The sequence below is a fragment of the Physeter macrocephalus genome, chromosome 2 (assembly GCF_002837175.3).
Source record: "Physeter macrocephalus isolate SW-GA chromosome 2, ASM283717v5, whole genome shotgun sequence".
Lineage (NCBI taxonomy): Eukaryota > Metazoa > Chordata > Mammalia > Artiodactyla > Physeteridae > Physeter > Physeter macrocephalus.
This window is the reverse complement of record NC_041215.1, coordinates 33,550,573-33,575,782: the sequence shown is the minus strand read 5'-3', so window position 1 is coordinate 33,575,782 and position 25,210 is coordinate 33,550,573. Positions and strand designations below refer to the sequence as shown.

General features: G+C 34.8%; 1 pseudogene; it reads left to right on the top strand.

Annotated features, from left to right (window-relative positions):
* Nucleotides 1–10,111: 10,111 nt before the first annotated feature.
* On the top strand, nt 10,112–10,744 carry LOC102975751 (sorting nexin-19-like; annotated as a pseudogene).
* Nucleotides 10,745–25,210: the final 14,466 nt, after the last annotated feature.

Sequence of the window (25,210 nt, the reverse complement as noted above, 5' to 3'; positions counted from 1 at the left end):
GCCTGTGCTCCGCAACGGGAGAGGCCACAACAGCGAGAGGCCCGCGTACCGCAAAAAAAAAAAAAAAAAAAAAAAAAATCAGAACATGTTTTTTATATTTTGGATGAAAACAATCATTTCTCAATTCTAAGTTAACAAACATTTATAAACCTGCTTGGAAAATACTAAAAAGTGAGTATGAAGAAGGGAAAATCTTTTAAAAATCTTTCTGTTGCTATTACCAATTTAGATATGTTCTCTTTATATACTTATCTAATCATTTTGCATAAACAGCTGATACTCCTTACTTTCATTTCATATTGGCATTTTTTTTCATTGCATGGTCTTGTCCTTATCTAAATCTTTTCCAAACCTTTGAGCGGGTATCCCATGATTTTGATTTGTTGCTACCTTTTTATAAGATATTTAAGTTTTTCCCCAAGATTTCAATGTGCACATTATAAAAATAATATTGTCTACTAAATATTTGGCAGAGTGAAATAGAACTGTGTAGGAAAGAGAAATTCAAAGTTTAATAAGATTATCCTTTAAAAGTCAAATACAGGATTTTCATGAGATGCAGACACTGAACAGTTCTACATTGATTTTCATTGGTGAACGGTGGACCTGTTCACCTGCAGGCCCCTCAGGAGTAACCATAGACTCTTTACAGAGTATAATATACCATAACCATTTCATCTTCATTCTCCTACCAGCCAAACCTTTGACAGACAACATGAAGTCACTCTTCAGCATGGGACATTGATAAGCAGCTCTATGACACATTTACAATTAAGGTGCAGTGATAGTACATGTTCATTCATAAAATAGACACTGATGTGTGTTAAGTGTTTTATTTTGGCAGGTGAAAGTTTTTGATTCATAAGTGTGGAAGTGTAGGGCTTTATATTGTTTCAGTCAAGGCTCTGTAAGTTGTGTATCCATTCTTTAAGCCAGATCTAAAGACTTTTCTGTAAAATTGACAAAGACCACCCTAGAATGAAAAGATTTCCTCATCCTTTGATTTCAATAATGTGATTGTCTCTTTTAGTTTATTTACTATGTAAATCAATATTTTACTCCTGACTTTACAAAATTAACCCATTACCCTAAGGTTAGTTGTGAATTTTTCTCCTTTCTTTTTAATAATAGATAAGGAAGAATATCCTGGATAAAATTACATTCAGAAACATTGTACATGTCTCTTGGACACAACACAGGGCTGGTCACTGTGGAATATTGAACAAAAGAGTCAAACATGAGCCAGAGAGGGGCTAGTTAATATGAGGTGTGTGCATATGCTACAGATAATATCTAGTCCTGAAAAAATACTTCTTTTTTTGAGACTATTTAGGAAATGGATCCTCGAGCTACAATTACTTTGCAGCTCAGCCCTTAATTCTTCTGCCCATCTTTCTCTAATGACAGGAATCTCTCCAGTGTAACAAGGTTTGCATGGGAGGAAGAAGAAGAACATCAACTGAGCAAGTTCAGTACTCTATACCAATCAGTAGGATTTTCAAACACATCATTAGAAAGGAATTATTATCAACCACCTGATGAAATTAGGCTAAGTCTGTTTTAAAGGTGCAGTTGAAGAGATGGAAACTCAAAGGTGTTTAAATAATCTTGGTCAAGGCAGGTTAAAGGAGTTATATAAACAAGGTCTTGGTTACTAGTTGGAAAGCACCAAGGGAAACACAGGTATTTAATTATGCAAAACTGTCAAAACAAGGTAATTTTGTGCCTATCAACTAAATACCAGCAATTACTCATCATTTCTGGTACTGTCATGGTGGCTTAGGTATGAATCATGAAAATCCCCATCCAAACTAGTTACCAATGGAAGGCAGGGAAAACATCTCCACCAACTGCTGGGACCCATGAGTAATCCTAAAGTAACTAAGATTGTTATTTTTTTCCTTTTTAAAATTAAAATATAGTTGATGCACATTATGTTGCTTTCAGGTATACTGATTTGATATTTGCATACATTATAAAATTTTCACCATGATAAGTTAAGTAACCTATTGACCCCATATATATAATTATTATAGTATTCTTAACTATATTCCTTATGCTGCATATGACATCAGTGTGGTTATTTATTTTATTTATGCTGCATATGACATCATTGTGGTTATCTATTTTATAACTGGAGGTTTGTGCCTCTTAATCCCCTTCACCTGTTTCTCCCCCCACCCACCTCTAGCTACCATTCATTTATTCTCTGTATTTATGGGCCTGTTTTTATTTTGTTTTTTATATTAAATATATAAGTGAGATCATACTGCATTTTTCTTTCTCTGACTTATTTCATTTATCATATACCCTCTAGATCCATCAATGTTGTCAAAAAGGACAAGATTTCATATTTTAAGGCTGAGTAATAGTCCATTGTGGGTATATATATATATATATATATATGCACATCTTCTTTATCTGTTCATCTATCTATGGACACTTAGGTTGCTTCCTTATCTTGGCAATTGTAAATAATGCTGCAATGAACATTGTTGTTCATATATCTCTTTGAAATAGTGTTTTTATTTTCTTTAAGTAAATACCAAGAAGTAAAATTGCCGATCATGTGGTAGTTCTATTTTTAATTTTTGAGGCGCCTCCATACTGTTTTCCATAGTTGTCTGTACAAATTTAGATTCCTATTAAAAGTGCAACAGGGTTCTCTTTTCTTCACATCCTCTCCAACAGTCGTTATTTCTTGTCTTTTTGACAATAGACATTCTGACGGGTGTAAGGTGGTTTCTCATTGTGGTTTTGATTTGCATTTCCCTGATGATTACTGACGTTGAGAATATTTTCATGTGTCTGTTGGCCACCTGTGTGTCTTTTTTGGAAAAATGTCTATTAAGATCCTCTGCCCATTTTTTAATAGGGTTGTTTGCTTTTTTGATATTGCATTATATGAGTTCTTTGCATGTTTTGGATATTAACCCCTTATTGGATATATTGTTTGAAATTTCTTCTCCCATTCAGTAGACTACTTTATTATTTTGTCAATACTTTCTCTCACTGTGCAAAAGCTTTTTAGTCTGATGTTTGACTAAACAAAGTATCTTTGTTTCTTTCTGCTTTTGTTTCACTTCCCTGAAGAAACAGATCCAAAAAAAATATTGCTAAGACCAATGTCAAAGAGTGTGCTGCCTATGTTTCTTCTAGGAGTTTTATGGCTTCAGGTCTTACATTTAAGTCTTTAGTCCATTTTGATTTATTTTCATATATGGTGTGAAAAAGTAGTCCAGTTTCATTCTTTTTCATGTAGCTGTCCAGTTTTCCCAACACCATTTGTTGAAGAGGTTGTCTGTTGAACATTGTATATTCTTGCCTCCTTTATTACAATAGCTTAATGGACCATATAAGCATGGGTTTACTTCTTGGCTCCCTATTCTGTTCCATTGATCTATGTGTCTGTTTTTGGATCAGTACCATACCCTTTTAATTACTGTAGCTTTGTAGTATAGTTTGAACTCCAGGAGAATGATACCTTCAGCTTTGTACTTCTTTCTCAAGATTTCTTGGGCCATTCAGGATCTTTTGGGTTTCCATACAAATTTTGGAATTACTTTTTCCAGTTCTGTGAAAAATGCCTTTGGCATTACCATAAGGATTGTTTTAAATCTGTAGATTGCCTTCAGTAGTATGGTCATTTTCATAACATTAATTCTTCCAATCCATGAGACAGTATATGTTTTCATGTGTATCCCTCAGCTTCAATTTTTTAGTCAATGTATTAGAGCTTTCAAAATACAAGTCTTTTATCTCTTCAGTTAGATTTATTCCTAGGTATTTCATTACTTTTGATGCAACTGTAAATGGTTTTCTTAATTTCTCTTTCTGATATTTCATTGTCAATGAGGAGAAATACAACAGACTTCTATGTATTAACTTTGTATCCTACAGTTTACTTAATTCATTGATCAGTTCTAAATAGTTTTTTGGTGGTATGTTTAGGATTTTCTATATATAGTATCATGACATCTGCAAACACTGACAATTTTAATTCTTCCTTTCCAAATTGGATTCCTTTTATTTATTTATTTGTCTGATTGTTGTGGCTTCTGTGTTGAGTGTAAGGGGGCCAGAGTGAGCATACTTGCCTTATCATAGTCTAAGGGGAAATGCTTTCATCTTTTTGCCATTGAGTATGATGTTACCTGTGAGTTTTTTATATATGGCCTTTATTACATTGAAATATGTTCCCTTTATACTCTCTTTGTTGAGGTTTTTATTATAGATGGATGTTGAATTTTGTCAAAAGTTTTTTTCTGCATCTATCGAGATGACCTTATGATTTTTATTCTTCTATTTGCTAATGTGGTATACCACACTGATTGATTTGCAGACATTGAACCATCTTTGCATATATGGGATAGATCCTACTTGACCATCGTATATGATCCTTAGAAAGCATTGCTGAATTTGGTTTACTAATATTTTGTTGAGAGTTTTTGCATCTATGTTCATTAGTAATATCAGCTTGTAATTTTCTTTTTCCTTGATGTCTTTGTCTAGTTTTGGTATCAGGGTGATGCTGGCTTCAAATAATAAGTTCAAAAAAGTATTCTTTTCTCTTCAATTTTCAGGAATAGTTGGAGAAAGATAGATGTTAACTTTTCTTCAAATATTTGGCAGAATTCACCTGTGAAACCATCTGGTCCTGGACTTTTGTTTCTTGGGAATTTTTCTTAGTACTGGTTCATTTTCATTACTGGTAATTGGTCTGTTCATATTTTCTATTTTTTCATGGTTCTGTCTTGGAAATTATACTTTTCTAGGAATTTATCAATTTATTCTAGGTTGTTCATTATATATATGTATATATAGTCAGTTCATCTAATATGTCATTTAAGGGCAATATTTCCTTATTGATTTTTTCTGTCTGGATGATCTCTCCATGGATATAAATGGCATGTTAGAGTCCCCCTACTATTGTGTTACTGTCAATTTCTTTTTAAATGTTTATTAATATTTCCTTTACATATTTAGTTGCTCCTATGTTGAGTGCATATATATTTACAATTGTTATAAATTCTTCTTACATTGATCTCTTAATCATCACTTAATGTCCTTCTTTGTCTCTCATTACAATCTTTGTTTTTATGTGTAGCTTCTGATATACTTATGCTACTCCAGCTTTTTTTTGTTTCCATTTGGATGGAATACCTTTTTCCATCCCCTCGCTTTCAGTCTGTGGGTGTCTTTATATCTGAAGTGAGTCTCTTGTGGGTAGTATATGTAAGGGTCTTTTTTGTTTTTGTTTTTATTCATTCAGGCATTCTATGTCTTTTGAATGGAGAATTTAGTCCATTTACATTTAAATAAATTATTGATAGATGTGTATTTATTGCCATTTTGCTAATTGTCTTCTGATTGTTTTTGTGGTTCTTTTTCTTTTTTTTCTTCTTCTTTCTCTCTCTTCCCATGTGATTTGATGACTATCTTTAGTGTTATGTTTGTATTCCATTCTCTTTTTTGGTGTGTGTATTTATTATAGTTTTTTGACTTGTGGTTACCATGCTGGTTATATATAGCAACCTATATGCAAATGTGATTATTTTTAGTTGATGTGTTCTTATGTTTGAAAGCATTCTAACAGCCCTGCAATTTTAACCCTTTTACTCCACATTTCATGTTTTTGGCATGATATTTTACATTTTTTGTTTTGTCCCTAACTACTTATTGCAGATGTAGAGGATTTTGTCTTTTTTTGTCTTTTAAGCTTCTGAATGGCTTTATAAGTGGGTGGTCTAACTGTATTCATATTTTCCTTTACCAATGAGAGTTTTCTTTCTTAATTTTCATATTTCTAACTGTGACCTTTTCTTTTCTGCCTAGAGTTGAATTCTATAAAACTATTTATCTCTCCTTTAGTTCTGAATGATAACCTTGCTGGGTAGAGTATACTTTGTTGAATGTTTGTTCTTTTCTTTCATCACTTTTAATATATCTTGCAACTCTGACATGTAATATTTCTACAGAAAAGTCAGTTTATATCCTTATGGAAGTTTTGTGTATGTGTGTATGTGTGTTTTAACATAACTAGTTGTTTTTCTTTTGTTACACTTATGATTCTCTTTTGATCTTTAATTTTTGCCACTTTAATTATGATGTGATTGGTGTGGATCTCTTTGGTTTAAACTTGTTTGGGACTCTGTGCTTCCTGGACCTGGACGTCAGTTTCCTTCCCCAGATTAGGGAAGTTTTCAGCTGTTGTTTGTTCAGATAACTTCTGTTCCCCTTTCTCTCTCTCTTCTCCTTCTGGAACCACTATAATGCAAATGTTAGTATACGAGATATTGTCCTATAGGTCTCTTAATATATCCTCATCTTTAATTTTCTTTTTTATGTTCAGCTTGGTGATTCCCATTTCTCTGTATCATCTAATCTACTTTTGATTCCTACTAGTGTATTTTTTTACTTCAGTTATTGTATTTTTTAGCTCTATTTGTTTCTTCTTTACATTTTCTAATTCTGTTGAAATTCTTACAATATTCATCCATTCTTCTCCCAAGTTTTGTGAAAGTCTTTATAATCATACCTTGAACTCTTTATTGTGTAGTTTGCTTATCTCCACTTCATCTAGTTCTTTTTCTAAGGTTATGTTTGGTTTTTGTTTGGAATGTATTCCTCTTCCTCCTCATTTTGCCCAATTCTCTGTGTTTATTTCTATGTGTTAGGTAGGTCAGTTACATTTCCCAATCTTGGAGAAGTGGCCTTATGTAGGAGATGTTCTATGTGACCTAGCAGTATGGACCTCTCCAATCACCAGAGATATGTGCTCTAGGGTTGCCCACTCTGTTTGCCTTCTCTTCTGGTGAGGCTGACCACTGTGGGCATATTGGTAGGTGGGACTAAGCCCCTCGCCAAGTTGTCTGTGAGGCTGTGCCTCATGTTGTGGCTCCAGGCCAGCTGGATCACAATGTTGGCTTCCTGCATGGCTGTCTGTGTGCTCCTCAAGGTGGGGAGTCTTGGGGCTGGTGCTGTCCTGCTGGAGGGTGGGGCTGATTTTCAGTACGGTTATGTTGTACAACTCAGGGAACACTGGGACTGGTCTTGGCCCACTGAAGGGAGGGACCAGACCCTTCCTCCACTGTCTGCATGGCCATGGGTTATTTGGGGTTGGTGCCAAACTCTTGGTGGGCAGGGCTGGTTGCCTGGTGCTAATGGGCTAGAGGGAGTATTATATAATGACACTTGCCAGCATCAGTGTTACTGCAGTAGAACAAGTTCCCAAACGTGGCAGCCACCAGCATCTATGTCCCTAGGGGAGTCCCAGTTGTCTCCTTCCTCTTCAAGAAGCTCTCCAAGATCCACAGGTGGGCCTTACCTAGGCTCCTTTCACTACTGCCTCTGTGCTGTGACTCAGTGCATGTGAGATTTTTGCAGGTACCCTTTAAGCATGAAGTCTCTGTTTCCTATAGCTCTCCAGCTCTCCTGAACAAAAGCTCCACTGGTTCAACGCCAGACATCCTGGGGGCTCACCTTCCCAGTGTAGGACCCATGAGTTGGAGAGCTTTATATTGGGCTCAGTTTCTTCACTCCTTGGGGAGAACCTCTATGATTGTGATATTCTTCCTGTTTGGGGTTTGCTAACTCAGGAGTGTAGGTCCTGACAATACCATATCTCCGCCCCTCTTACCTGTCTCCTTGTGATGTCTTCTTTAGTTGTGGAAATTCTTTTCATCTAGTCTTCAGGTTATTCTCAAAGGTAGCTGCTCTGTAAGTAGTTGTAAGTTTGATATGTCTTTGGGAGGATTTGAGTTCAGGGCCTTTCTATGCCACCATCTTGGCTATCTCCTAAAAATTCTTGATAAGTAACTGGAATAACCCTATGCTTACAAAATGTTATTAATTTAATAATTAAAAATAATTACTTATTTTTAGATGTCAGAAAAACATGTATCCAGGAATTGGTTCTGCCATTGGCTTGCCAAGTCATTTTATGCCTGTCAATTTATAACTTAGGGCTTCAGTTTCCTCAGTTATAAAAGTTAAGCATTGGTACAGATTGACATTCCTCCAACGAGCCAAACAATACTTATATTTCTACAATGGACAGAGGACAGCATATGACTTTATATTTTCTATAAAGGATGTTTCTGCATAATGTAATAAGGTAGGGGATAGAGGCTAGACATGGCATCCAGACCCCTAATATGTGCAAGGCAGTGTGCCATGTGCATAAAAATTAATCTCTACAAAACTCTACAAAGTCAGTATTGCTATGTACATTTAATGGAGGAGAAATAGCTAGAAAACATGGATGGCTCAGAATTTTAACAGCTATGCTACAAAGCAGAAGAAAATTACTGAAATAATAAAGGTAGCAGAGGGTTTTCTTAGATGACAGAAGAATGAATAATCAACTCTTTTTCAGAAGTCTTTTTTTAATGTTATTGAATCCAGGAAAGTCTAGGCTGCAAATATCAGAACTTTTCAAAGTCCCTTCCTTGGAAATAAAATAGCTAAGAATGTATCATTGTGATAGAGGTTAGAAAAATTATTCTCATTCTAAATATCTTTGCTCATTCAGCTCCAAGCGTGGAATGTTTCCTTGCAACTAGAAATATCACTATGCAGTCATGGCGCTATCTACCTAGTAAAACTTATTTGAATTACTCTTACTGATAGTCAATTAAAAATTGAATGCTGGGCTTCCCTGGTGGCACAGCGGTTAAGAATCCACCTGCCAATGCAGGGGACACAGTGTTCAAGCCCTGGTCCGTGAAGATCCCACCTGCTGCAGAGCAATTAAGCCTGTGCACCACAACTACTGAGCCTGAGCTCTAGAGCCCATATGCCACAACTACTGAAGCCCGCACACCTAGAGCCCATGATCCACAACAAGAGAAGCCACCACAATGAGAAGACTGCTCACTGCAAGGAAGAGTAGCCCATGCTCGCCGCAACTAGAGAAAGCCCGCATGCAGCAAAAAAAGACCCAACCCAGCCAAAAATAAATAAATAAATTTATTTTTTTTAAATTGAATGCTTGTCCTCAAGCTTTCCAACATGTCTATTTTTTGGCCCTAGTGTCTTTGTGTCTAAACTAATGATGTCTTCACTTTCATGTTGACTTCATCATGGTCATATTCCACTTACCTTTTTTCCAGGTAGGAAATACCTGTTTCCTGGTACCAATCTTCTTACTGCTTTGGAAGGAATCTCTGTTCATTTCTGGCTTCATGTTTATTAAACTCGATACCATTTTCACACATATAGAGATTTAACTGCTATTCTTAAAAAGAAAATTAAGCGATACGATCAGCAAAAGATTAAAGACATTACTTGAAGTTGGAGAATGTCACTGTCTAATAATTTTCATCAAGTACATTATTATAAAATATAGTCAATTCTATAGTCTAATAGTGAGCTTAAAATATCCTCAAATGTGAAGTGAAATTTAAGCAGTCATTAGAAGTTTAAAACTATTTGAGAAAAAAATAACACCCCCCCGTTTGGTTACATGAACTAGACAGAGTGTTTTGAGAGACATTTATTTTGATAAATAAAATAAGAATGATTTATGATAGATATTTCCAGAATATTTGTCTTTGAAGTGGTTTGGGGGAACAAAGTAAAATGTGCTTAGAAGGAATTTTAGAAGGAAGACTACCTCTCAGAATGAAACCACAAAATTATTGCTTGATTTTGGAGTTTGGAATGTGAAGGTATGTGGGGAGACATAGAGTGGAGGGATAAACATGACAATGGCAGGAAAAGCCTTAAAGGTTTGACAAGGGACTGGAAAGCACTGGAGAATCATAAAGTTATTTGCATGTTGATGTAACACTGGAGAGTCAATTAATTAATTACTTAATTCTTTCATTCAAGTTTATATTATTTAGCTGCTCCTCTTTACTGGGAACTTCTTCTCCATTATGTATAATATTGGTGAAAACTACTGCCCATATCATGCAATAGTACCAGACCCCCTTTGGCTTGATCAAACAGGCCTACCATAATGGGGCTTTGACTCTCAATATAAAGACATAAAGATAATGGGGTGTTTGTGATTCACGGCCACTGTGTCACTCTCAAATATTAGTGTCAGCTAGATAATAAAATAGTAATGATGATATACTGGCTAGATATACTGACATACTGACTACTAGAAATGCAGCCAACAGAAGCCCCAGAAAAAGATTCTAAACAAAATCTCAAAGGATGAGTGGATGTTTACTGGTCAGATGCACCCATGCCAGAATAAGACCTCAGTGATGGTGATCCAAGAACAGAGACATAGTGAGCAGACACAGGCCTGGATCTGTTCCTCTTGGGGCTAATGTAACAGTGGAGATGGCTATGTATGGAAAACATGCAGAAGGCTATTTATCTCATCATTGGTACCGTAATTCAGAGGTGGCTAGAGACACAAGTAGCTAATCTAACACAACCACAGCACAAGGTACAGTACCTCTGGATTTTTCAGGAATCCATCTGGCCTAGGGGAGTTTTGCCTAACTGTCCATGCCCTGTAAGGATCTAGGAGCAGAAGGCAGCTGCTGATGGGAGTCCTGGCAAATATTTTCGTAGAAATTCTTGGGGTGAACAAATGCAGGCTGAGCCATAGTCTAGTCTAGGAGTGGCTACAGAAACCCTTAATCAACAGGCATTTGATTATTGCCTTTGGATCATCATCTTGGAATTCGTGGATCTCAGTGCCTTTACTGAAGATTCTACCATAACCACCTCTGCCTCAGATACCCCAGACAACTCCAAAAGAATTGGTATCTCTGCTTAGCCATAAGTTACTTATCCACTGAGGAAGAAGAGTTATTCCACCATTGAGAGACCAGTCAAGAAGCCTGTTTCGGGCTTCCCTGGTGGCGCAGTGGTTGAGAATCCACCTGCCGATGCAGGGGACACGGGTTCGTGCCCCGGTCTGGGAAGATCCCACATGCCGCGGAGCAGCTGGGCCCGCGAGGCATGGCCGCTGAGCCTGCGCGTCCGGAGCCTGTGCTCCGCAACGGGAGAGGCCACAACAGTGAGAGGCCCGCGTACCACACACACACAAAAAAAAAGCCTATTTCCTCTGGAACTGAGCTATAGCTCAGAAGACCTGGTTTCACAATGGTACATCTCCTTCCCTGCCAGTTCTACTCCATTTGTGGCAAGTGACTGGAGTATATTTGTACCTATTATGTGCATATGCATCTCCATACCTTTTTTAAACAAGTGTATATGGCACTGCCTGCTTCTTGTCCTACACAGTAGCTTTGAGTTCCACCCATTTTTCTTTCTTTAGTCTCCCCCATTTATTCTGTAACGTATGTAATACTTATATTCAGTTATTTGCTGTTTAAGCTAGCCAGATTCATGCAATTAAGAATCCTGCATGATTGAAGGTTTTGAGCAGGGGTCTGACCAGATTTGCATTTAAGAAGTTTTGCACTTAGGGCTGAACTTGGATTAAGTCAGGTCTATGACACTAGCACATAGGCAGTGGCATTTGGGAAGGGTGGGAGGATTAATTTTTGTGTGATTGTATAATGACTCTTCCTCAAATAAATTTTATTGGACTTTTAAACCAGGATCTCACCACCCAACTCTGGTCAAAGGTGAAGTACTTGGTATAATACGTTGCACATTCAGACAACCACTTAAAGATTTTTTCGACATGCTTGTTGATTCACTGGATTAGTAAAGATCTCACACATTATTGGTACATAATTTGTGAAACCATGGCCAGAAATGTATGATATAATAGTAAGGGTCCCTCTATAATTTTAGGGACTTAGGTTTAAGTTTTCATTTAAAACAGATCTGTCGTGTGTGTGTGTGTGTGTGTAGTCACTGATATTATGTTGTGGAAATGGAAATGTATGAAAGCAAAAGAGTTTCCAAGGACTTAAAAATAGTGACAAGTAAATCATTCAGTTCCTAAGAAGCTATATAAGATTATGAAGTCTGGAAATTTTCTTACCAGGAATATCCTTACATAATGCTCTTCATGGCTACGGTGGGAAATTTTTGTATACTAAAGAAAATGCATTTTTCATGCTTTCAGTATAAATGTTGAGTGAATATGGTATTGCTATAAAGCAGAGTTGTGGTTGCCTTTTTTTTTTTTTCTGTAACACACAAGAGATGATGAACAAAAGTGAGACCATCTTCCTTGGGCATATTCAGGTTTATGGACTACACCTCATAACTGGCTATAACAATTTCTCAAAGAAACCACATCCAAGTAAACATTCCTAAGAGTGATACTATTATGGGAAAGTATGTTTTTGTATTTCTTTATTTATTTAGCTTTTATGGCAATGATGTATCCATCTGACATTCAAACGAAACAGAGTTTTTTATAATAAAAAGTGGTGGTCCCATGTTCATACTCCATGTTCCCAATCTCTCTGTCCAAAGTCAGCTGCATTCAGATATCTGTTATTGATTTATTCCTTTTTACTTCCTCTGCTATAATTTCAACAGTAATTTGGTAGGGTTATGTGATAAAGTCCTACATCTTGATCATAATTCTGTCACTTTTTAAGTGAATTATCAAAAATAGCAGTATGTTAACTGTTCTTAACAATTAAATGTTTATGATTCATCTGAAACCTGATAATACACCAGCATGTTCTGAATCCAAATTTGAGAAATGAAAACCTACAAAATCTACTCTGTGTTCCTTAGATTCTCTGCATTTTGGTGTAGCCCACATTCTTGGAATAAGTTCCCTATCTCTCTTTATCTATCTATCTATCTATCCATCTATCTATCTATCTATCATCTATCATCTATCTCTATCTTTCTACCTATCTCAGACATTCCCAATGAACCTCTATGCTCCATGTACAATGTCTTACTTCCTTTTCTCCACTTATAATTTTCTCCTCATATGGGCATACTCGCTGTTATTTCACTAAGCAACCAGTCTACTCTAGGACCAAAGCAGGTCCATCTCTTCCGTGGAACTTCATCTAGCTATGCAAATGTACCATAAACTTTCCTTTCTCTACATTCTTTTAATAATGGCATGAATATAACCACATATTTATTAACAAAATTACTCTTAGGCACTCAATATTTAACAGTGTCTCTCTTATCCTTAATTCTTCACAACAATCTGTGAGCTCAACATGAGTGATTCAATGCATAGACAAGGAAACTGAGGCATGGAGAGACTTAAAAATCTTTCTCTGAGTCACATAACTGTGTGAATCCAGGACTGAGATTAGAGTACAGCTTAACCTGAACTCAAAGTCTACAGTGGATACATTCAATATCCCTTTGCTGATGCTAATTTTTCTCAGCTCAGTGTTGCCTTTGTTTACTCCACTAAATGTACTGAAAAATTCATACTCTGACTTCTGATAGTTTGTTTCTCTGCTTGTGTATCTTCCAACCACTGCCTTGAGGATACTGCATTCAATCAAATGATTAATACATTGTAGGGAGCAAAAGAACATGTCTGTTGAATAAATATTTATGCACACCATGGAGGTCATGCTCTAAATGGTTGACATGAAAGGTTAAAGCTATGTTGATTCCAGACTACGATGACTGGGGAAAGTTCAAAATTTTAATAGACATCACATTAGAAAAAGAAGTCAAATAAGGCTGCTTTTTCTTCTTTTTTGTTGTTGTGTAGTTCTTGAATTTACCCGGCAATATATTGAAGATAGTCAATAATGCCAATGGGAGTATAATGTAGCACCTAGAATCTTCTGGAGCTTGTTCTGAGGATTTTATTTTAAGCTCTTTTTTTTTTTTTTTTTTTTGTGACCACCAATTTCTGAAGACTTCTTTATTTAGTGTAGCTTGGTAGGGTTTGAGATATTATATTTTTTAAAAAGAAAAAAAATATATATATATATGTTCCAGAGGATCTATAAATATTATCCATTTGAATTTTAAGAATATTTTGCATCAGTTTAGGGTCTAAAAGTAGAAGAAAGAAAGCTCTTTTACAACATAAACACACAGGAGCCAAAGTCCCTTTCACCAGAGAAAGCTTTGTGATCAGTGGAATGTATACAATTATAAATTCGGTTGTTAAATCAAAACACATCCCAATTACCTTAGCATGTCGCTTTTAATGGGCAATACATTCCCCAAGAAGGCAAATTTTCTGCTAACAATACTGAACCAAACCATCAAAATTCAAAGATGGGTCTATAAAATGTGAAATTCCATCAGCCGAGTGCACAGTGGGCTGCAATGTGTAGATTAATGGGCAGCCTGTCAAGTATTTTAATGTATGCCTCAATCGTTGAAACACATGTGATGATTAGTAAAGTATTTGGCCTGAGCAGTAAAAGATATAAAATAAAGTCATGACACCTTCCAAATTAATAAAGCATTTGGTTAGACTATATTGATAAATCACTAGCACAGACGAAAAAGTCTGATAAGTGGCTATATTTTCCCCCCAGCCATTCTGAGAACTCACACTAGTCTCTTCCTATGGCCTCTTTCTAAATGAGGGTCTCTGTGAAAGCACCAAAGCTAAGTCTCTGAAGAATTTCAGAATATGAACACTCACTGGTTCATATTCACACTCACATCTATAACTGGCATCTCTCATATTTCTTTTTTTTAACATCTTTATTGGAGTATAACTGCTTTACAGTGCTGTGTTAGTTTCTGCTGTATAACAGTGAATCAGCTATATGTATACATATATCCCCATATCCCCTCCCTCTTGCATCTCCTCGCACCCTCCCTATCCCACCCCTCTAGGTGATCACAAAGCGCCAAGCTGATCTCCCTGTGCTATGCGGCTGCTTCCCACTAGCTATCTATTTTACATTTGGTAGTGTATATATGTCCATGCCACTCTCTCACTTCATTCCAGTTTACCCTTCCCCCGACCATGTCCTCAAGTCCATTCTCTACGTCTGCGTCTTTATTCCTGTCCTGCCCCTAGGTTCTCATATTTCTTCTGAGTTCTAAAAATGAGATTTCTTTTTCCTAAGCCTGTTTCAGAACTACTTTCACCTCAAAAGCAATCTTCAGTATTTTCTTCGAAACATGTCGCTGAAGCTGAAAAATACACACCAGAAGAGAAAGGATGGACTAAGTACATCTACTGTCACTTTGGTTAATGGTATATACATTGTGGGAGCTGGAGGAGACGAAATGCTGAAGGTTTATCCAGGCAGATTCATCAGAGTGGTCAGGACAACGAAACCCACAGGGTCAAAGAGATTCTTCCGTGGCAGGTTTGGGAAGTGAAGCTGCTATGATACTTTGACTGGTCTTCAATGCTCAACACCAAATTTGCACAGCAGTGACACTCATGATTTGGAGGAGAGAAGGAACATCTTCATTTTTAAATGGTTTCTTTCGGAGGTAGGGATTTCCAGGTGGAAAGGAACATTACTTTTTATTGAGGGTTGGAATTATATGCATCGTTTGCTTTTCCGGGTTTGCTAGGCATTTCAAAGGTCCATTCAGCCCAGCACCAGAAGTTGAAGCACGTGTGGGTGTTTTGCAGTGAAAATGTAAAAACAAACTCTCAGATATTGCTCTTTACGACCTCACAGTTTGCAACCTGATAGTTACTTACAATAATAAAACAAACTGGAAATGTTATGAAAAGAGAAGGAAATAGATGATACGTAAGTTACGTGGCATCTCAGTGAATCACGGAGGTGCATGAACATCGGGAAATTTTCTTCATAGAGCCAGTGCAAGAGGCTCATCTCAGACAGTGAAGATGAAGATATTTCTGGATAAGAATATGGAAAGAACAAACTATTCCTACGTGGAATGGAGGGTATTTACATTGAGGAGAAGACATTCAGAGTAACAAGTGGAAAAGAGTTTACAGCACATCTCTTTTTAATTATTTCAAGTGGGATTAACATTTTCCCAGTGATAAAAAGATGAGAAATCTATCATGAAGTACACTTTGCCTTTATTTCTGTAACAGCTTTAAAAAATAAAATAAACAATTTTTAAGGCAAAGAGCTCCCCATCAGTAAAGTTGTTCAAGTGTTGAGTGACAGCTTGAGAGTGTTGTTGAAGGTTTTCTACCTCCGCAGTTTATATGCCAATGAAATATTAGTAGCATGTCTCAAAAGGGAGAATTAGCCACTGAAAAGTAATCTTTAGGGCAGTTAGAATCCACTATATTCATTAGGACTCACAGTTCCCTTTTGCCAAAAAAAATTCAGTATCCTTTTGCAAGATATACGTAAATACCTTGTCATATATTCAAACTCCTTATCAGATATGTAAATACCTTGATTTTCGCATGGAGTATGCAATATATGTTTATACTTTTGTCCTCATTTTATTTTCCCATTAATAGATTTGGCTAGATTATGGAAGTTGGAGCATTATTTTAGTTGGCCAAGGGTTTGGGCAAAACAAAATTTTGGATGCTAAATAAGACAGTTAACAGCTGTCAGCCATATCAAATATATTTTTTTAAATGATTGAAATATAAATAAGTGACCACTGTGGAAAACGCTGTGAAATAAGAAAAGTATAATGCACACAAAAATTTTCCTTTTTACTCTGTGTTATCAGCTACTTTTTCCCCAAGATATGCATTTTAATTTGGAATCACCCAATTTGTATATTGTCTGTGTATTGCTTTTTAATTTCATATTGTAAAATGAGTGTCTCCTATATAATTAAGCATTACTAAAACTGGTATGTTTAAAAGCCATATAATAGCTTATTTTACAGTTGTGACACATTTAATCAATCCCCATTGTTAAAGATTTGACTTATTAACCATAATGTAATCAAACTTGCATTTCTAACAGTACTTTTAAGCTCAGCCAGTTAAAAATGGTTTTCTATTTTACTTTATTTAAAAATGTAGAAGAATAAGTGACTACATTCTTAATTTTTTTAATAATGAGATGACTAGAAAAAAAATTACATTATCTTTCCCAGAAGTAACAATTCTTAGGAATTGAGTAGCCATACCTGCCAGTTTATACCTGCAGATCTGGGGTAACTGTGATTGTTAAAGTAATGGCAACATTTTCCATTCATAGAAATGTACCAATTCGATGATAAATCATAGAAGCAACCTTAGTTAACAGTTTGCAGTGTAAATGTATTTCTTCTACATATTTAAATTTATATACCTTCCACATATGCAAATTTTAAGAAAGAAGTCATTGTATATATTGTAGCAACTTATTTAATAATGATATTCCTTAAAGAAATTTCCAAAACAGAATATATAGCTCAGAATCATTCCTTTAATTCCTTGGTATTTCTGAATATAGATGAACAAAATTCTGTTAATATAGATGAATAATAATTTCCTAATTATGATGTTAAAGGATAACTTTTAAAGGGTAATATAAAGACTCTTATACAACCATAAAGTGAAAACATTTCAAAGACTTTCTTTAGTTCCTCAATCAGTTAAACCAGTAAGATATTGGAACTGGTTCAAAGGAGAATCCAACACACTCACACACGTACACACACACACACTCGTAAATTCCTTGGTATTTCTGAATATAGATGAACAAAATTCTGTTAATATAGATGAATAATAATTTCCTAATTATGATGTTAAAGGATAACTTTTAAAGGGTAATATAAAGACTCTTATACAACCATAAAGTGAAAACATTTCAAAGACTCTCTTTAGTTCCTCAATCAGTTAAACCAGTAAGATATTGGAACTTGTTCAAAGGAGAATCCAACACACTCACACACGTACACACACACACACACACTCGTATAAACACCATCAAAATGAATTTATAGATACATACACCAAAATGAATTTATAGATACATACAAAATTAGCCAATATTTACAGATCCAATAGATTCAATTCATTTGCATTTATAAGTAAATGAACCTACTATTAGTTCACTGCAATTTACAGAATTGTTCAAAGACCGTGACAGACAGAGATAACTTAGAGGGTATGCTTGAAAGGCCACAAGTTATCTTTTATGCCAGTTTCAGTCTTTCACAGTTTTTTCTGCTAATGGAATTTTAGATTTTATTCAGTATATTTGTCATTGTAAAGAATGCTGCAAGAAACATTTTTCATTATGTACCATTTTCTCACGTGGACATATGTTTGTAAGATAATTATCTAGAACTGCTGGGTCAGAGTATCAGATTGATTTCTTTTTTCTCTTCCTTTAATATGTATTTGCTTATTTTTAGAACAGCTGCTGAACTGCATTCAAAAGTGTTATTCCAATGTATGCTACCATGAGCTATTTATAATATTAAAAAATACTGGATGGATTCTTTTATTTCTTTTTCTTTAATCAGGTCATTGTTTTGATTCTTATTGAGTCAACTGTTGATGAGACGGGCAAATTTTCATATACTTATAGGTCACTGATATTTCTTCTAATTAAAATTTACTATTCATATAATTTTTATATCTTTATATGGATGTTTAATTCTTATTCATATAAGAAAACTGTTTATATATTTTATTATAGTTATTACCTTGTATATATGTTTAAAATATTTTCTCATAACTTGTCACTTATCTTTTTTTTTTTTTTTTTTTTTTTTTTTTTACATTAGATTCTCAGACTTTATTCTTTTTATAGCTCAGTATTTATACCATTTTACCAACCTCTCCCTATTTCCCCCACCCCCAGCCCTGGCAACAACTTTTCTACTCTTTGTTTCTATCAGTTTGACTTTTTTTTTTTAAAGATTACACATGTAAGTGACACCATGCAGTATTTGTCTTTCTCTGGCTTGTTTCACTTAGCATAATGCCCTCAAGTTCTATCCATGTTGTTGCAAATGGCAGGAAATAGATAGATACACATATATACATACATACATAGACAGATATACATATACACACACACAATGGAACATTATTCAGCCATGAGAAGGAAGGAAATCCTGTCACTTATCTTTTTAAAAAATGTTTCTTTAAGATATATTTTTCCATTTTGGTGAATACATAATTATATTTATATTATCATTTAAACAATCTCTAAGTCTATAATTCAGCTCCACTATGTACATTCACAACATTGTGTAACCATCATCATTATCTATACCCAAACTTCATCATTCTCTATATAAACGCTATCCACTAAACAATAACATCCCATCTCTCTCTTTCCCCTTCTCCCAAACTCTACACTACTTTCTGTCCCTATGAATTTGCTTATCCTACCTATCCCATATAGGTGGAGTCACATAATGTGTGTCCTTATTGTATGTGTCTGGCTTATTTCGCTTAGCATGTTTTCAAGATATAACCATGCTGTAACATATACTAAAACTCCATTCCTTTTTATGGCTGAGTAATAATATTCTATTGTCTTATATACTATATTTTGTTTATCCATTCATCTATTGATGAACATTTGGATTGTTTCTACCTTTTGCCTGTTGTGAATAATGTTATTATAAACACTGTTATAAAAATATGTGTTTGCATCTCTGCTTTTAATTCTGATTATATAATTCTGGTTATAATTAATGACTAAATACCCAAGACTGGCATTGCCAAACCAATGGTAATTCTATGTATAACTTTTTGAGTAACTGACAGTTTTTCACAGCACCTGCATCATTTTACATTCCCATCTTAAATGCACATGCTCCTATTTCTTCATGTCCTTGCCAAAAAATTATTATTTATTTTTTAATAGCATTCTAATGCATATAACATGGTATTTCATTGTGATTGTTTTGGGCCATGCTCCACGGCATGTGGGATCCTAGTTCCCCAACCAGGGATTGAACCCACACCCCCTGCAGTGGAAGTGCAGAGCCTTAACCACTGGACCACCAGGGAAGTCCCCCTCATTGTGATTTTTATTTGCATTTCCCTGATGACTAATGATGTTGAGCATCTTTTCAAGTGCTTACTATTTGTATATCTTCTATAGAGAAAGGTCTACTCAAACACTGCCTATTTTTATTGTTTTCTTCTGTTTGTTTAGTTTTATTTTTGTTGTCATTGTTGAGTTTGAGGATTTTTATATACTCTGGATTTTAAATCCTTTTCATATATATGACTTGTAAATATTTTTCCTAGTTTGTAGAATGCCTTTTAATTTTCTTGATAGTTTCCTTTGATGCACAAAATTTTTATTTTTGTTGAAGTCTAATTTATTTACTTTTTATTTTGCTGCTTGCGATTTTGGTGTCACATCTGTGAAATTGTTGTCAGATACAATGTCCTGAATTTTCCCCCATTGCTTTATTGCATGAGTTTTATAACTTCAGCTTTTAAGTTTTGATCCATTTGGGGTACATTTTTATATATGGTATGAAGTAAGGGTCCAACTTCATTCTTTTCCAAATGGATATTCAGTTTTTTCAGCACCATTTGTTGAAAATAATTCCCTTTACCCATTGAACAACAGTCTTGGCACTCTTGTCAATAATCTCTTGGCCATATATGTGAGGATTTATTTCCAGGATTTTTATTCTATTCCATTGGTCTATATATGTGTCCTTATGTGAGTATCATACTGTTTTAATTGTTATAGTAAGGTTTGAGGTCAGGAAGTGTGAGTCCTCCAAGTTTGTTCCTCTTTTTCAAGAATAGTTTGACTATTTGGGGTCCTTACAATTCCATATCAATTCGAGGATCATCTTTGCCATTTTTTCAAGAAAAAAGGTGCTGGAATTTTAATTGGGATTACATTGAATCTGTATATAACTTTGGAGAGTATTGGCATCTTAAAAATGTTGTCTTCCTATTCATGAACATGGAATATCTTCCCATTTATTTTTTTTCTATTTAGTATTTTTGCCAGTCTTTTTTTTTTTTTAATTTGAGAACTCACATGTATTTTTTCTTAATGTTTTTAAAAATGTTGTATTGTTCTCATGGTGTCCTTCTTTAAGCCATTCTTTATAATATAATCTCTGTATATAATAGTTTCTTATAATTAAAAATAAATTGCTCTTTACTACATCTCAATTTTTAACATATAATTAATTTATGCACCTGACTTATGTTTTTTCCAAATCCATACTATTCAATTCCCACAATATTTATTGACTGGTCTATCTTATATTTACCATTTTGAAATGCAACATTTAACACATGCTACATCACTGTATGTTCAGTTTGATTTCTGGACCACAGTACTGTTTTGATCTACTTTCAAATTCTAGGTGAACACTGTACTGTTTTAATCACTCTGATTTAATGTTAGGTTTTCATTTCTGATACAATAATTCACATTGTTCTTAATTATTATTCCCCCTTCCCATTTTTGTTTGTTTGTTTGTTTCTCCTTCAGACTACTTTCGCAATAAGTTAGGTTACTTTAGGACTTCCAATATTGTTATAACTGAGATTTTGTTAAATTTTTACATCAATTTTTAGAGCAATAACATCTTTCTATTGTAAAGTTTTTTTCTGCTTAGAAACAACGTGATTCTTCATTAATTAAAGTGTTCTTTTTTCCTTACTTTTAAAATATATATTCTTTTGTTCACAATTTAGTGGCTTTGCACAATTTTATTACTTTTTTTCCATTTTTTCTATTATACAGTTTGTTTGTTCTGTGTCTCATACATGATTTGCTTAAAAACTGGATATTTAAAGAAATATAAATATGGTGACTCTGGAAATAAGATACAACTGCCAGAGTCTGTTGTTGTTGTGTTTGCTAATTGCTTGTTTAGTTACTTTTCTGGACCCCATTTTTCTGTGTTCTATTCTATCTCTATTCCCTGTAGTATGCTACCACTGATGTCTCTGCTTGGTTAGCTTACTTATAAACAAAAGATTGTTCACAACTATCCTTAATTGTCTTGAACCTATAAGTTCCACCTTTTCATGAGGGGCACTGTGATGAGGCACATCTTCAACACTCTGGATGTTTACAGTTCTGCTTTAGCATTCACTTCCTGCTTGTGCAGGTCCTCAAAGTGAGCAAGAAAAGTCAGGCAGAAGTGTAAGATTGAGCTATATCAGTTCTCTCCTGGATGTGCGCACTGCCCTGCAAAAAATGCATGACCTCCTAGAAACGCCAGGTATATCAAAACTTTTTTGAAGCCCTCTATAGACATCTAATAGCTCAGGTATTTCTTTTAATTTTTTGACCAGGCTTTTAAAATGTTTCCTAACCCAATATCATGGCCTCAGAAATTTGCAATGTTAGTAACTGCCTTTAACAATTACTAACTAATTTTTTCTGAAAAATTAGTTCTGAAAAAACCCCAGAGACAGCACTTTTCCCATGGAGTGCGCTCTAAGTCAGGTCGAAAAATCACAGTGCTCTAAGAATAAGGCTTTTCCAGAGAGCTGCAAAACATGCTGACATTTTGAGGAGTCCCAAACCCCATTCACTCTTCTGGTTGCAAGGCTGCTGATTTTTAAGACTACCATGAATGCGAGAGAGGGTCAAGGCATTGACAGTGATGCATTCTTTTCGGTAGGCTCTAGGGAAAAAATCATTTTCTTTCCTTTTTCCTCATGTAAAGGCTACCCACATTCCTTGTCTCACAGTTCTTCTCCTCCATCTTGAAAACTAGCAAAGGCTTATCAATTGTTTCTCACATAGCAAAATCCATCATATTCACAGTTCTGGGGATTATGAGGTATGTGGATACCAGGAAGTGGGGATCTTGGAGGCATTCTTAGAAATCTAACAACACTGTAATATTATTAGTAAACATACCACTATTATATTTTGAAATTTAAAATCAATACTTTAGAACTAAATATATAAAATAACCAAAATTTAAAACTTAATGAACAAATTTTTAACTGCTTAGTCACAATTCAAAAGAGAGTTAGCAACCTAATATAAATGAGCAGAAAGCATGTGTAATAAATCAAGGAAAGACATAAATATATACAATACAGGATATAAGATGGAAACACATGGGATAAAGTGAAATAATTCAGACAGGGAAAGACAAATACCATTTGATCTAACTTATGTGTGGAATCTAATACAACTAAATTCATAGAAACAGAGAACATGTTTGTGGTTGCCAGAGATGGGAGATTTAGGGAGTACAAATGTCCAGTTTTATGTTGACTAAAAAAAAAAAAAAAGCACAACCTGAAAGTTGAGAATTATGTTTTTATTTAGCAGACTTTCTGAGGATTTAAGCCTGGAAGACAGCCTCCAGTTAGCTCAGAGGGGATGCTCTGAAGAGGTCAGGGTGATGTCAGGATCTATAGGAGTTTTTGTAACACAAGCCAGGTAGTCAGAACATCAAAAGATTACTATTAATTACAGAAAACCAGACATGTCAAGTTAATTAATTTAGCACGTTTCTTTGTATGGGAAGATGTAAGAGTCTGGGCTCATTGAAATCATTCCTTTGATGTGTACCTTAACTATCTAGGGCCAGTGTCCTGTTTTTATCCATCCTGAATCCCCTCAGGGTGCACAGCTGAGGGTGGATACAGCAGATGATGTATTGATGGCCACAACATCATTTGTTTACCTATATGGCAGGTGACATTCTTCATCCACATGTAAGACAATTAATTTCTGAGGATGTGATGTACAGCATGGTGACTACACTTAACAATATGGTACCTTTGAAAGTTGTTACAAGCAAATATTGAAGTTCACATCACAGGAAAACATGTAACTGTGTGGTGATGTACATTAACTAAACTTATTGTGGTGATGATTTTGCAGTACACACAACTATCAAATCATCATGCTGTACACCTTAAATTCACAAATGTTATATGTCAATTATATCTCAATAAAACTGGAAAAAAAAAACATTCAAAAGCCTATTATGGGTTGAATTAAAGTCACAGAGGAAATTGAGAAAGAGTAAGTTAGTAATATTTGAAGATATAATGGCTGAAATTTTTTCATAACAAATGAAAAAATAAGTCCACTAGCCCACTAAATCCTAAGCAGAAAACTATAAAGAAATCCATACCTAAAGCATTAGGGTGAAATTAGAGAAACATAGCAAAGATAAAATGTTAAAAGCAGTTAAAGACAACAGACATTATTTTCAAAGTAGAAATAGTTGACGAGAAAATTATTTCTCAACTCTAATATTTGACTCAGACAAAAACAAAATAATAACAATCAAAAGTCTTAACACGTTAAAGTTCTAATACTATTAATTCTATTTAGCAAAATTATTTCATAAGAATACAATCTAAAACATCAAAGAATATCCAAATAAGAATTTAACACAAGTAGATTTACATTAAAAGACAATCTAAAAGACATTCTTCTGGAAGAAACAACAGAATTTCAGATCAAAGGTCATAACTGAAGCACACAATAAACAAATAATAAATATATAGGCACATTTAAATGAACTTTAAAATAGTAATAATAATAATAATATTGCTTTCTGAAGTTTATGTGTCTGAGAAGAACAAAATTATAAGTGTTACAGCAGGCAGGTAGCTAGGTAGGAGAAGAGAAAGAGGGGTACCAGCCAGATGGCATGAAACCACACATCTTGTAAACAACAGGAGTCCTTGGTCAGACAATGAAAAGCAGAAACTTCCAGGCTGACAGAAAACCACACATTTTGGGGTGATAATTGTTCTACAGCTAGACAAAGAAAGGTGGGACAAGGGGAGAATCTCCAGCATCTGAATGTAACTTTTGCTCATTATGCTCTTATTACAATAAAATGAACCTTGCAGATAAGAAGTTCCCATCATACACTGAGGCCATGACACTTCCCATCAAGGCTAAGAAATTCCCCTCAGGAAGGTGGAGCTGGGATGAAAATCAGGGAATACAACCCTCAAGTCCCATCTTCCCCAATGAGGACTCCACCCTTTCATTTCTACACCCCACATAACCAGTTTGCCAAAGAAACTCAGGGCAGAGCTACTCACCTGAGCCTTCCAACTCTCCCCTTGAGAGTGTACTATCTCTTAGATAAATCCTCACTTTACTTTCTTGACCTTCCTGTCACGTTTCTGAACATAAGTATGTGACATAATTCTGAAGGTACTTTAATGAAATTAAATGTTTTGTTTTCACATTTGCTGAGAGGAGGAAAAAATTGCCAGATAATTTTGTATGTTGATAAGGCTTTATCAAGGTTTTATGTTTTAACTCTTAGAATAATCTATAAAAGATTACATAACTGAGGGCATACTTTCTAAATTTATGGAAAGAAAATAGTTTAATAAAAATTACCTATTCAGAAACTGGTGAAGGGGGAAAATGTCATAGAAGCTGCCATATAGAAAGCTTAGGATACAATCATATATTTAAATCTCTATATATCAGTATTATATTTAATATAATTTGAATAAATACTGTAGCTAAAAGGCAAATGTTTTGAAAAACAGTTAAATCCCTTACAT